This window comes from Zea mays, chromosome 1, assembly GCF_902167145.1.
Source record: "Zea mays cultivar B73 chromosome 1, Zm-B73-REFERENCE-NAM-5.0, whole genome shotgun sequence".
Taxonomy (NCBI): Eukaryota; Viridiplantae; Streptophyta; class Magnoliopsida; order Poales; family Poaceae; genus Zea; species Zea mays.
This window is the reverse complement of record NC_050096.1, coordinates 84205909-84220567: the sequence shown is the minus strand read 5'-3', so window position 1 is coordinate 84220567 and position 14659 is coordinate 84205909.

Genomic DNA, 14659 nt, shown 5'->3' with positions numbered 1-14659 from the left:
GGTTATCACCCTTATCACCAATTGAGTGGGATGATCAGGGACTCCCTGGTTTGGGAGGTCCTAAGGTGTTGGCTCAGCCAGGTTAGGTGTGAGCATGAAGGATTGCCCCCCTCGTTTAAGGACCAGTTTGTCATCCTTCACTACATGTACTCATGACAAGTACAACCACTCGAGACTGTATGGGCAGTCACTCGATCTGAACTTGCACGGTCCGAACCCCAAGATTATGATGGTTGGGGAGCACCGGGAGGATAAGGAAGGGGAATGTTTTGTCCTGGTTTGGGCATGGTGGTGGCCTTTTTCCTTCTGGTATAATCGCTAAGGTAAGGACGTGCAAGGAAGGAAAGATCTTCGGTGTTGGATCTCATGGCAGTGAGATCGCAGAGCCGGACTAGTGGGTAAAGTGCACCCCTCTCCGCAGAGTTTGAAACCTATTCGAATAGTCTGTGTCCACTGGTATGGACAAGTCTGGTGTGGTATGACAATTAGTGTTTTATTCTTAGGAAAAGGGGAAATGCGTGAGAATTTTTGGAAATAAAGACGAAGCCACAGGAGCGGGAAGCTCAGTGGTGGTTGAGTGTGAAAATGTGCTACCTCTCTATTTTTTGGGTAAAAACATCAAGTATCACCTTTCTCTGAGAAAAATAAAGAGTGACTACAACTCCACCATATCAAGCATGTACTGTATAGGTATCTCCCTCTTTACGGGTGGGATGGGCTTGTGGAATACGCAAGTATTCACCCAGATTTATTTATGTTTTTCAGCTACCGAAGACTTCCTTTCTGCTATGTTCGACTAGAAGGGGGTTGTGTCTGCACCCAGTCTGCCTATGGCTTGGGCAAATTTTCTTCCACTCTGCTATGTATCCAAAGTTCGCTAGAACTTTCTTTGGTATTGTAATAATTATTATGTAAAGACTTTGCACTATCTGATGAAATGAATGTGTTTACTAGCCTCCTGGGACTAGTATTTGTATCACATTTGAGTCTCAAAGGATCGGGACGCTTCAATGCACAACCTCTTTATAGTGTAAAACTAGTATATCAACCGTGCTCACGGTCATGACGGCTCGGACACTCACATGATTAACTTATGGATTAAACTTAATTTGTCATTTGCACTACATTGTGGGTGTTATTATAATTGTGAACCCTTATTTATTTGGGTTGGTATCTGCTTATACTTAGTAACTGCTAATAAAACTTTGACCAACTTTAAAATTTATGCTCAGCTTTAATCATCTCCTTTGGTAAACCTTACACTTCACATGAGCCCCAATGAAAGTGAGCTGATACATATTATTCCCCACAACTTGTTGAACGATGAACATATGTGAGCTCACCCTTGTTGTACTCACATTCCCCCCAGGTCAAGGACAGGTACCGCAAGATGAGGAGCATGAAGGAGGTCACGATGGGTTCGTGAGAGGTCTAGGTCGTCGTATCTCAGTCAACTATGGTTGTTGAATCATTGTCTTCATATGATGTAATTATTTAGCTATTTTGTACAGAACTCCTATTATATAGTAAAGATGTGACATTCATTTCTGTACCATGAGTCATCATATGTGTGAGACATGATCCTAGTATACATTTGATTTGGGTCCGGGTTTGCCCACTAAAATCCGGGTATGACACATGCTAATGTGATTAAAGAGTTAATCATGATATGACTAAAGAGTTAGTCACACGTTGCAATCTATTATAAGATCGAGTGAAATGTTGAGATTTTACAAGGGTGACAATAATCTCGTCTTGAGTGTGATGAATATTTTGTGGTAAATGGTTTAAGACACGTGTATATCAAGGTTCAGTTGATATGATATTTTATGTGTACATGAGATTCAAAGTGTGTTGCTAGACACTGATATTGACTAATAATGGCTTAAAATGGTTTTCGATTATGGCCATCTACACATGAACCTAATGGGTCACACACTTAAAGGGTTGGGACAATTACATAGATGATTTACTCTAGTGCATCTGGGAAATCTATGTTTAACAGACAATCATGATACATGAGAACACTAATGAGCCTTTAGAATAAAAGCATATTAGCAAGTGTCTATATATACAAAAGAGTTGACATGCTTGAGAGCATCGTCTTTAGCCACCGCCACCTTTCTACCTAGGATCGTGGGTTCTCGTTTTTCTCACTGTGTGCATGTAACACTCGGTTTTAGAAGACAAACCGAATGCGAACCATGTACGTGCTAGGATCAACAATTCACGTACACAGCAGTTACATAACATGGACATCATCACACAGTGCTCAAATAGTATTAAAAAGGGAAATAATAGTCGATTACATCATAAGTCTGAGACATCCACATAGTCTTTACAATAATCAAAGTGCGAAAACGAAACGTAGATAAACGCGGCCTTCACAGGCAGCCGACTGGGGGTTGCCGCTAACCCACGCCTAGAACTCATCATAATCTTGGAACTCCTGGTGGTCTCCTTCCACAGCTTCATCTTCTCCTGAGCAGGGGTTGCAATGCTGACAACCTGGGGATGGGGGGGTTTGGTGTGTAGAGAAAGGGTGAGTACACATCAACATACTCAGCAAGTATCCTGTTTGGCTGTAGTGGACTAGCTTTATGTGGGGGTAAGTCAAGCAGTTGCTTTTAGTTGGTCAGATTATTATTACTAGTAGAGAAAGCCAAGTTTTAGAATTAACCCACGTTATTAACCCAAACATACTCCTTTCCAAACGGAAAGAGTACCACTTACCATTACTAAAACCAATACCAAGAACCATCAATCTCATTGCCACCTGCAAACCGAACATCTCTGATCAAGTACCACTAATCACTGGAGCTCCCTTGGCCGCTCATAACCGCGAGCACGGCTGATATTTCAGTTTTCAAACACTCTGCAGAGGTTGTGCACTTTACCCACAAGCCGTGATTCCCTTTCTGCCCGGAGAGAGCAACTCCCCATTGACCACTACCTAGGTGGCCTAGCAGGGTATCACTACATAGCCTTTATAAAGATTCCCCGAGGCTGTAGCCGCCCGTTAGGTTTCCTAAATGCACCGCGAGCCGCATACACCGAGCCCCATTAATGGCACGACGGCTAAGCGAACTACACCTCGGATCCTCTAATTATTCAGCTAAGGGCACCCCATTCCACCCTCATGGTTGTAGTGTTTTCCCGGGCGGTCATCCAACGAATAAGTCCTTACAGAGAGGCACTCGAGAAACCGCTCGAGCCCCCTTGAAGGCCACAAGTATAACATCATAATAAACGAGGGGAAAACAGCGTATCATTGATAATTCTCATCATGTTCATTGATTAAAGTTGAGCAATAGCATAAGGCTAAGCAATAATAATCCAACCCAGATAGGTAAACAAGGACATGGATAACAAAAGGTAGTCAATCCTTAGGTATAACTGTGAATTGCGGGAGGTGAATTAAAGAATGTATAGGACAGAGATAGGTCAAGGGACACTTGCCTCCACCAACCAGCTGCTGCTCAGGGGCTTCTCCTGTGAGTTCTTCGGGCTCCTCAACCGGATCGTTCTCTATGCGAGCGCAAACATACATACATCCATCCATTCGAATTAGGAAACAAACAGTACACCATACAAGAGAACAGATAGATTGAATATGCGTAGAGTATGACATGCGATATTGCATTCGCCATGGCTAGAAAGAGAAGAGGGAAGGTCTCGCAGTGGTTAAAGCTATAGTCGAAGCGTATTACGGGTAGATGCATAACTAATCATTGCGTGATTTAATTCCATCGAGTTACACTAACAAGTATTAGCCACATGCACTAATAGAATTATAACTATTTTCAATTGATCAACATTAAACGAGGTCCAATATTAGCTACATGAAATAATTAACGTAACCAATTTCCAAATTGAGTTCCCATTTATTAATAGAAATAACGCGATCACTACGCATGGGTTACACGGGGGGGGGGGGGGGGGGTAGACGGGCGCGTCTAGGGGGTAGACGAGCGCGCCGAGGGCACGGCGAGCCATGCCATAGCACCTCGCGCTCCACGCGAGCACGTACGCGTAGGGCCGCGCTGACGCGTCGCGAACGGGTCGCGCACACGCCGGGGCCGAGCTGCGCACGTGCCGCGCTACGCAGGGGCACCACGGCCACGCGAGCCGAAACCGCGCCGGGCCGGGGCGGGGCGAGCGCGCCGCCGAGGCCGCGCTGGGGACGGGGCAGGGGAGTTCGCCGGGCGTGGCGGGGACGCCGCGCAGGGAGGGGCTGGGGCGGGCGGATGTCGGGGAAGGGCAGGCGCGGCCGCGCCATGGTCGACCGGCCGAGGCCGAGACGCCGGGGGACGGGGCGGGATGCCGGGGCCGGGCGCGACGCCGTGGCCACCATGGCCACGCGCCGAGAGCACGGCAGCGGGCGCCGAGGCAAGGCGAGCGCGCCGGGGGCCGTGGCCGCACGGGGGGTGCGAGGGCGGAGGAGCCGCGCTGGGCGGGGCGGGCGCGGGGAAGAGGGAGGGGGCGCGACCGAGCCAAGCAAGAAGAAGAGGGGGGCGGGGAAGGGAGAGGGAGGGGAGGGGAGGGCTCACCGTGGGCGGGCGGCAGGCGAGCCGGGGCAGGGGAGCGGCGTGAGGTGGGAGGAGAGATCGTGCGCGCGGGGGGGGGGGGGGGGTAGGGGAGGGAGAGAGAAAGAGGGGGGCGATTCTGGGGGGGCGCGGCTGACGAGCGGGCCCCACTAGGAGGTGGCGGCGGTGGCGCAACCGCCCGCGCGGGGCGCGCGCGAGGGGAGCGGGGGAGGGAAGAAGGGGGGCGAGCTGGGCCGCCGAGCCGGCTGGGCCACGCGGGGGGGAGCGCCGGCTGGGCTGAAAGGGGAGGAAGGTGGGAGGGAGAAAAGAAAAGGTTTTCCTTTTTCTCTAAATCTAGATGAATGGTTTTCACAATTTCAATCAATCAAAACAAATGCATGGTTCGACATGGTGCAGCAAACAAAATAAAGTATTTCTAGGGTTTTGCTTTACACGAGATCTCAAGCCGAATCTCGCTACAACTTTGGAAAAGATCAAGGCTTAGCGAGGGGAAAAGGAAAAAGGAAAGGGTAACACCCGAATTTGACGAGTGAAGAAAATAAAAAATTCAGCTCCAAAATTTGGGGCGTTACAAACCTATCCCCCTTAAAAGAATCTCGCCCTCGAGATTCAGGGTTGGCTAGCAAAGAGCTCAGGGTATTTAGCCATCAGATCATCTTCATGCTCCCAGGTTGCTTCTTCCTCAGAGTGGTGATTCCATCTGACTTTGCACATTCTGATGGTCTTCCTTCGGGTGACTCTGTCTGCAGTCTCAAGGATTTGCGTTGGCTTCTCAATGTAGGTCAAGTCCTCCTGGACTTCAAGACCTTCAACTGGCAACTGCTCTTCTGGCACTCGCAGACACTTCTTCAACTGAGACACATGAAAGACATCATGCATAGCAGACTAATTTTCTGGCAGACTGAGCTGATAGGCCACTTCTCCACGCCTTGCGAGAATCTAATATGGACCAATGTAGCGGGGTGCTAGCTTACCTTTGACTCCGAATCTTCTGACTCCTCTGATCGGTGACACTTTCAGATAGACAAAATCTCCAACTTCGAAACTCATATATCTTCTTCTTGTGTTTGCATAGCTTCGCTGCCTCGATTGCGCTATCTTCAGATTCTCTCGGACCATCTTGATGTTCTCTTCAGCTTCAAGCAGAATGTCTGGCCTGAACACTTGCTTCTCTCCAGGCTGATCCCATTGCAGTGGAGTCTACAACTCCTTCCATAAAGCGCCTGAAATGGTGACATCTTCAAGCTGGCCCGGTAACTGTTGTTATAGGAGAACTCTGCATAAGGCAACCTCTTGTCCCATCCAAACTCATCTTGCAACACACAGGCTCTCAGCATGTCCTCAAGGATTTGATTGGTCCTTTCGGTCTGACCATCTATCTGCGGATGATAGGCTGAACTGAAATTCAGATGTGTACCCAAGGCTTCATGCAGCTACTACCAGAAATGAGAGGTGAATTGCGTTCCTCTGTCTGACACTATCTTCTTTGGCACACCATGAAGACAAACGATCCAAGACATGTACAATTCTGCCAATACTGCATTGCTGTAGTTGGTCTTGACAGGTATGAAGTGGGCTGACTTGGTTAAGCGGTCCACCACTACCCAAATGGAATCGTAGCCGGCTCGAGTGCGAGGCAATCCGACTATGAAGTCCATACCGATTTCATCCCACTTCCACTGAGGAATTTGCAACGGTTGCAACAATCCAGCTGGTCTCTGGTGCTCTGCCTTGATCCTTCGACAACTATCACACATTGCCACATGCTCTGCAATTTCCCTCTTCATTCCGTACCACCAGAATTTCTTCTTCAAATCCTGATACATCTTCTCACTTCCAGGGTGAATCGAATAGGTTGTCTCATGAGCTTCCTTGAGGATCAGCTCCCGAATAGATTGGACATTGGGAACACACAAGCGGTCTTTGAACCATATCACACCTTCTGCGCCTTCCCGAAAATCTTTGCCTCTGCCGTCCAGAATCAGTCGCCGGATCTCACTGATCTTCTCATCATTCCTCTGCGCTTCTTTGATTTCCCGCTCCAGGGTAGGTTCCAACTCAATTGTGACTCCTCGTGTATTATTTAGAAACCCGAGACTCAACCTGTCGAACTCTTTGGCTAACTCATATGGCATCGGACGAGCGACCATCAGATTGACTTGACTCTTCCTGCTCAAAGCATCTACCACTACGTTCGCTTTGCCCGGATGGTAGTGAATCTCCAACTCATAGTCTTTGATCAACTCCAACCATCTTCGTTGCCTCATATTCAGCTCTGACTGAGTGAATATGTACTTCAGACTCTTGTGGTCTGTGTAAACATCACATTTCTGTCCATATAGATAATGCCTCCATGTCTTCAATGCGCGAACCACTGCTGCCAACTCTAGGTCATGGATTGGGTAATCCTTCTCATGAACTTTCAGCTGTCGAGACGAGTAAGCCACAACTCTTCCCTCTTGCATCAACACACATCCCAAGCCTGTGTAACAAGCATCGCAATACACCGAGAAGGGCTTGTGCACATCAGGCAAGACTAAGACATGCGCTGTAGTCAACTTCTCTTTCAGCGCTTCGAAGGCCTCTTGACATTTCTGGGTCCACTTGAACTCAACCTTGTTGCCTAGCAACACTGTCATTGGTTTCACAATCTTCGAAAACCCTTCAATGAATCGCCGATAATATTCGGCCATTCCAATGAAGCTCTTAATTCCTCGAGCATCTGTTGGCGCTTTCCAGTTCAGAATGTCTGCCACTTTCTTCGGGTCCACAACCAATCCTTCTTTGTTGATTATGTGACCCAAGAATAGGACTTCACTGATCCAGAACTCACACTTGCTCAACTTTGCATACAGCTAGTGCTCTCGCAATCTCTGCAATACCATCCTCAAATGACTTGCATGCTCTTCTTCGCTTTGAGAATATATTAGAATGTCATCAATAAATACCACCACAAACTTATCAAGATAGTCCATGAATACACTGTTCATTAGATTCATGAAGAAGGCCGGTGCATTTGTTAGACCGAAAGACATCACAGTGAACTCATACAACCCGTACTTGGTAATGAATGCCGTCTTTGGAATGTTTGAAGGTCGGATCCTGAGCTGATGATAACCTAACCTCAGATCTATCTTGGAGAACATGCTGGCTCCTCTCAATTGGTCAAACAGATCTTCTATTCTGGGCAAAGGGTACTTGTTCTTGATGGTGTCCTCATTCAGAGCTCGATAATCGATACACATCCTTTTGGTGCCATCTTTCTTCTCCACGAATAATACAGGGGCGGCCCAAGGCGAGGTGCTTGGCCGGATGTATCCTTTCTCTGACAGCTCATCAATCTGCTTCTTAAGCTCAACCAACTCTGGTCCGGATATTCTGTAAGCTCTCTTAAAGATGGGGGCAGTTCCAGGAAGAAGCTCTATGGCAAATTCAACTTTCCGCTCTGGTGGCATACCTGGTAAGTCCTTTGGAAACACATCTAGGAACTCAGACACAACCTTGATAGCCTCAATTGGGTCTGCTTCACTGCTATCAACAGCCATCTGATAACAACTTGCTTTCTTTGGCTCAGGCGGGACTAACTCGGTCACCACTTCCTCTCCTAGTGGGGAGACCAACTTGATTGTCCTCTTATCACAACTGATAACTACCTGATACTTATCTAGCCAATTCATCCCTAGGATGACATATATTCCTTGAGTACCCATTACTATGAGGTTAGCGGGAAACACTATCCCCCTTATTTCCACACATACATTCAAACAAATTCTATCGGCTCGAATTCTACCACCGGCTGAGTCAATTTGAATGGGGGTTGACATGGTAGTTATTGGAATATTATGTGCTTCTACCCATGATGCAGTAATGAAAGAATGTGTTGCTCCAGTATCAAATAACACTTCTACAATCTGGGAGTCGATTGGGAACATACCTACTATCATGCCAGGGGTCTCCTGAACTGCCTAAGCCTCCAAGTGGTTCAGTCTCCCATGATTATAGCGCGGCTGAGGGCGATTGCCTGCTCTAGGCTGAGACACATTCTGCTTTGCTGGGGCATTGGGGCCGGACTGCTGCTGGGCTGCCTTCTTCGGACATTGCATCACCCAATGGCCTTGCTCTCCACAGTGGAAACATGCTCTATTTCCAACCTGAGCTGGTGCTGCCTGACTGTTCTGCTGGTTTGCTAGGGCAGGAAGACGAGGTGCTTGCTGATTCTGCCTCTGGAACTGACCTCCTCCTGACTGATTGTTCTGGCGATTCTGATATTGGTGCTGAGGATACTGCCTTTGGAACTGCTGCTGCTGAGGTGGACGCTGGTTCTGCCTGAACTGCTGAGGTTGATTGCCTGAGAAACGAGGACGATTGCTGCTTCCAGGCTGGGGTCCACTGATCTTGCGCTTGCGATCCTCCATCTCCTTACGCTTCCTCTCTCTCATGATTGCTCTGTCAATCAGGTGCTAGAATGTCGGGAAGGTATGATTCATCAGCTGATACTGCAGAGGGTCGACCAAGCCTCTCAGGAAACGGTACTGTCTCTTGGCGTCGGTGTTGACATCTTCAGGAGCATAGCGAGACAACTGCAGAAACCTGTCCCGGTACTCACTGACAGACGATGACCCTTGCTTGAGGGCCAGGAACTCCTCCTTCTTCACCGTCATCAGACCTGCAGGAATATTGTTGGGGACTTGTTCTCAAATGCTAAGAATTAAGAACAAGGCAACACAAAAAATGTTAAGTGTTAAGGTCCTTCGTCCTCCATAACGATATATCCCTTCGGGATATAAAGCATCTCGGACGAAGGTTACGAAGGACATACCTTCGTAAGCATAACAACGAAGAATGAAGCATTCACATAAATCATAGAATATGAAATAAACATTTAAATATTGTTATAGAATTATCTCTACTTGTATTAATGAATGTAAATGACTTTGAATTACAAATGTACCTTCGGTCCTGCGGAAGGCAAAAGTACAAGCGTGATGCGAAAGCAAATGACAGGTTCACGTGAACAGTACAGAGGTACTGTTCATCTATTTATAGGCACAGGTCGCAGCCTGTGACAAATTACAATTATGCCCCTTGCGAAAGTTTACAGCATTGACTCAGACCTATATGTATAAAAAGGTCATTCTATCTCTATGTCGGTTTTAAAACGCCGAAGCTCCATGAAAAGGGACCTTCGGCCATCTCTTGGAGACGACTTCAGCCGAAGCTGCTTCTTCGTGTGAGACCTTCGGCGCACCGAAGCACGACCCCAACAGTAGCCCCTTTCGCGGTGCTAGATCGTTCTTCGTAACGAGCTTGACCCGTGAAAAAAGCCTCTTCAGCTTCGGGAAGCCGAAGGTCCAAAAAACACCTTCCCTGAGCTCGTTGCGGAGAAACGATCCGACTTCCGAGCGCGTGTCGGTCCCACCTTGCAGAGTTACTGTTTGATCCTTGCGGTCCACTGCGCAGCGGGTATGAGTTACTGCGCGCCTGGTGTAACAGTTCCACCGCTTCGCCTTCCTACCTGCAGCACTATATAAACAAACAGGTGGGTGTGAAGTTACCACAGCATTCATTGCTATTTGCACTGTTTCGCTGCCAAAATTTTTCACCATAGCCGAAGCTTAAGTCTCAGAATCGAACGAAGGTGCTTCTCAACGTCCGCTTCGTCAGAAAGAAGAGCTTCGGAGAGAGAAAAAAGGAAAAAGTTTTTGACTTCCCAAACTTAGAATCAAATGGCGAGAATACGATCTACTGCCAAAGTTGTACGTGAGGGAGACGAAGCCGAAGGTTCAGACACTGTGCCCATCTCCGAAGCAATGCAGCGTTCCGGTCTACTTACAGAAGAAATGCCTGCTGCTGAAGCAGGCCCAACAACTGCCGAAGGAGAAGAAAACATTGAAGGGACTGACTCCGAAGATGACTATCACCTTGCTACGCCCAGCAAGCCCAGTCACCTGGATTTTGGGAAATCAACTGTTTCAAAAGCTGACCTTTCGAAGATGGTGAAAGCAGGTTATTTCAATGAGGACCAGAAGAAGCTACTCCGCTTCGGGGAAGAAGAAACCACCCCGAAGCCAAGGAAGGATGAGATTGTTATTTTCAAGAGTTTTTTAAAAGCCGGGCTTAGATTCCCTCTCCACGGTATTGTTGCGGAGATACTAAGGAGGTTTGGTATCTACTTTCATCAATTGACTCCTAACGCCATCGTTAGGCTCAATGTTTATATCTGGGCCCTCCGAAGCCAAGCTGTGGAACCATTTGCTGACAGCTTCTGCCGAGCTCACGAATTACATTACCAAACAAAAGCCAGAAAAGATGGGCTACATGATAATTTCGGTTGCTATAATTTTGCCTACCGGAAGACAACAAAGTGTCCTGTCATCAGCTACCGAAGCAAATGGCCAGCAGGTTGGAAATCTGAGTGGTTTTATGTAAAAGTCGATGAAGACAAAGAAAAATTGGTACAAAGCCCTCTGGAGTTAATCTTCGGAGAGACAAGGCCACAATGCCACATTGGCGACCTAAAAGGTCCCACCTGGGCTGCTCTGGGTGAATTTGAAATTATCTCAGAACATATTGGCACCAGGGATCTAGTTCAAGAGTTCTTGGCATTCAGAGTTTTCCCTACTCTAAAAGAGTGGGAGATGCCGAAGCTGGAGGGAGAGAAGAAGAAGGGGGAGCTTGTCCGGCTTCCCTATTACTTCAAGTTCAAGAAGTTCTTCAAAAAACCCTGCAAAGAATGGTTAGAGACTGTTGAAGTGATGTGCAACGAAATCCTGGGGAACTACTCCAAAAAAGAGGATCAACTAATGACAGCAGCCTTCGGTGCCCGACCGAAACGAAGGTTGAACCGAGTGCTTGACGCCCTAGGCTTCGAATACCCAGACTATGAACAATTGAACAAGGGTGCCGAGGGCCTTAAAAGAAAAAGAATAGCCGAAACTCCGATCACGGATGAAGAAAGACCAGCAAAGGAGAAGAAAATTCTCAAAAAAGGAAAAATATCTGCTCCGAAGCGCAAATCACCCGAAGAAGAGGGGACCCCCACACCGCCTTCTACCAGCGACGTGGAGGAAATTTTAAAGGTAATGACTGAACCCATGCCTACGAAGCTAAGTCCATTAGGGCTCCAACTGACGAAGCTTTTTGAAAAGGTGGACGAGCCGGATCAATCGAAGATAAACAAACCCAAACGGCAAAGAATTATTGCGGTAACTGAGGTTATCGACAAGACGCCGCCAAGGGCATCAATCCAAAAAACGGCAGCTGCCGAAGGTACAGCAATCGTCGAAGGCGTAGCTTCGGAGGTCGCGGCTACCGAAGCCGCTACAGCCGAAGATACAAACTTAGAAACCACGATTAAGAATATCAACAAGATTTTGGAAGACATGGCTGCGGAAGAAGCTGGTGCTACTACTGAAAAAACCATGGCCACAGTGCCTGAGAAAGGAAAAGAAATAGCCGAAGACCCTTCGGACGACGAAGCCTACTCTTTCCAGAACTTAGTTGGGCAAAAACTGACGAAGGACGAAATAGAAGAACTTAAAGACTACGCCAAGTCTTGCGGCTACAAGTCAGGTGCCCTCCTATTTGGGGGTGTAGATGATGAAAAACTAGGCTGTATTCGAGACCAGACTGGAGCTAAGGTAATCGGTACTCTATCGAAGAGTATCGGTTTTCCGAAGCTAGAGACAGACATCAGCCGCTACCGACGACAACATATCGTCGGCAGCTTGTTTTATTCTAACTTCAAGGTAAACAACCTTTTTCTCTGGTTTTTATTGCCGTTAACAATGAAAATATTACTTAACATAAGTTGTTTCTATTCAGAGCATGCTACTGAGCAAAGCTCTGAAGATGCAACAAGACTTGGAGGACAAAAAGCACGAAGCTATAATTGAAAACTTGGAAAGCAAAATAAAAGAGCAATCTGCCATCATTGAAAAGAAAGACTTCGAGCTCCAATCGACCGAAGGCTTGCTGGCTGAAACTGAGGCTAAAATATTAGAGTTAAATTCGAAGCTTATCAATCAATCAAAACAATTTGATCAGGAGAAGCTAGAACTGAATTCGAAGCTTAAAGCCGAAGTCCAGACCAGCTCAGAATTGAAGAAAGCATTAACAAGCCTTCAAGACAAATGCTTGAACTTTGGCAATAATTGTATTGGACGATTAAAGAAGATATTTTACTCTGTTGGAGCCAGCAGTGGGAAATTTAACCCTTCGGCGGAAAATTTACCCCAGGCCTTCGATCATATTGAAGCTGAAATCGAAGAGCTTGACGAAGTTATAGCCGGGCACGGCGACTTCTGTGCCTGGGTAGCTTCTCAGGGTACCGCTGCTGCATTTCTGAAAGCCGGCTGCGAACATGGAAAGGTTGTCAACAGGCCCAATTTCACCTTATCTTCATCAATCCTGGATGATATGCCCGACCTCGCCCGAAGTATCTCCAATAGATTTATAAAAATGGTATGGACAAAGGGCGGTCGAGAGAAAGCTGGAGACGAAGCCCGAAGTCATCTTGAACCAGTAAGAAATAATACTTCGTACTTACCTTTTTCTTTGCACTTGATTTTTACTCACGATTCCTTGATTTATGTAGGATGACGAAGGTGAAAATGATGCCTAAGTTATGTCGCCGAAACTGTCGCCGAAGCTGAAGCTTAATGAAGATCAGTAGAAATGTACTATAGGAAAAAACTCAGGATACTTTTGTAACAAGTTTTGTAAATACAATTGAACTGTTCTCAAGGAACTTTGTACATACCTTGTAATATATTCTTACCCTTCGATTGAGTCGCTTTGATGTGGACGAAATCAGTATTTTGAGCCGAAGGCGAAAAAACACCTTCCCTTCTTTTCGTACACAACGAAGCCTAAACGGCCGCTTCCTCTTTTTGCCAAAGCTTTTCTTCATATAGCAAAACATAAAAAACTACTTCTTCTTTCTGCCGAAGCTTTTACATAGCAAAACATAAAAGACTACTTCTTCCTTCTGCCGAAGCTTTTACATAGCAAAACATAAAAGACTACTTCTTCCTTCTGCCGAAGCTTTTACATAGCAAAACATAAAAGACTACTTCTTCCTTCTGCCGAAGCTTTTACATAGCAAAACATAAAAGACTACTTCCTCTTTCTGCCGAAGCTTTTACATAGCAAAACATAAAAGACTACTTCCTCTTTCTGCCGAAGCTTTTACTTTTACACAACGATTCATAAAAAACCAATTCTCTTTTTTGCCGAAGCAACCACTTTGGTACATAAATGCTATGAATGAATGCTTATGTATGCAAATGCCATGATGTAATGTAATGTGCAAATGAATGTCCGAAGCGTATATCCGAAGCCACACTCATCCATCATTTTCTTAGGAGCAAAACACACGTCAGCTCTGCATTCCCTTAGGAACGACTTTGGAGCATCTTTGCCTTTTACTTAGGCAGTATCAGCGTTGACTTTTCGCTGTAAGCTCTGCATCCCCCTAGGGACGTCTTTGGAGCTTCTTCGTCTTTTACTTAGACGGTATAAGCTCTGCATTCCCTTAGGAACGACTTTGGAGCTTCTTCGCCTTTTACTTTCGGCGGAATCAGCGTTGACTTTTCGCTGTGAGCTCTGCATCCCCTTAGGGACGTCTTTGGAGCTTCTTCTCTTTTTTAGTTTCGGCACTCGATGGTGCGCTCTCAGCTTTTACATTTACATTCTTTGGGGGATTTTGCTCTTATAAAACTAAAAAAGGAAATTACATATGATGGCCCCATTAAAAACCTTTCTCCCCCTTTAGAAAGGAAAAGGGTGCCATGAAAAAGAAAAGAAAAGTCAAAATTACATCGAGTTATACATAAAACCGCCGAAGCTCATCCGCATTCCAAGATCTTGGAATTTCATTGCCATCCATGTCCTTCAGTCTGTACGAACCAGGCCTTGACGAAGATGCTACTAAGAAAGGCCCTTCCCATTTCAGTTGCAATTTGCCCACTGTATCCGGATTGGCCACTCTCCGAAGCACCAAGTGTCCTGGCTCAATATTTTTTAGCCGGACCTTTCTATCTCGCCATTTAACTGTTTCAGCCTGGTACTTATTGATATTCTCCACGGCCTGAAGCCTGATCCCTTCTAAG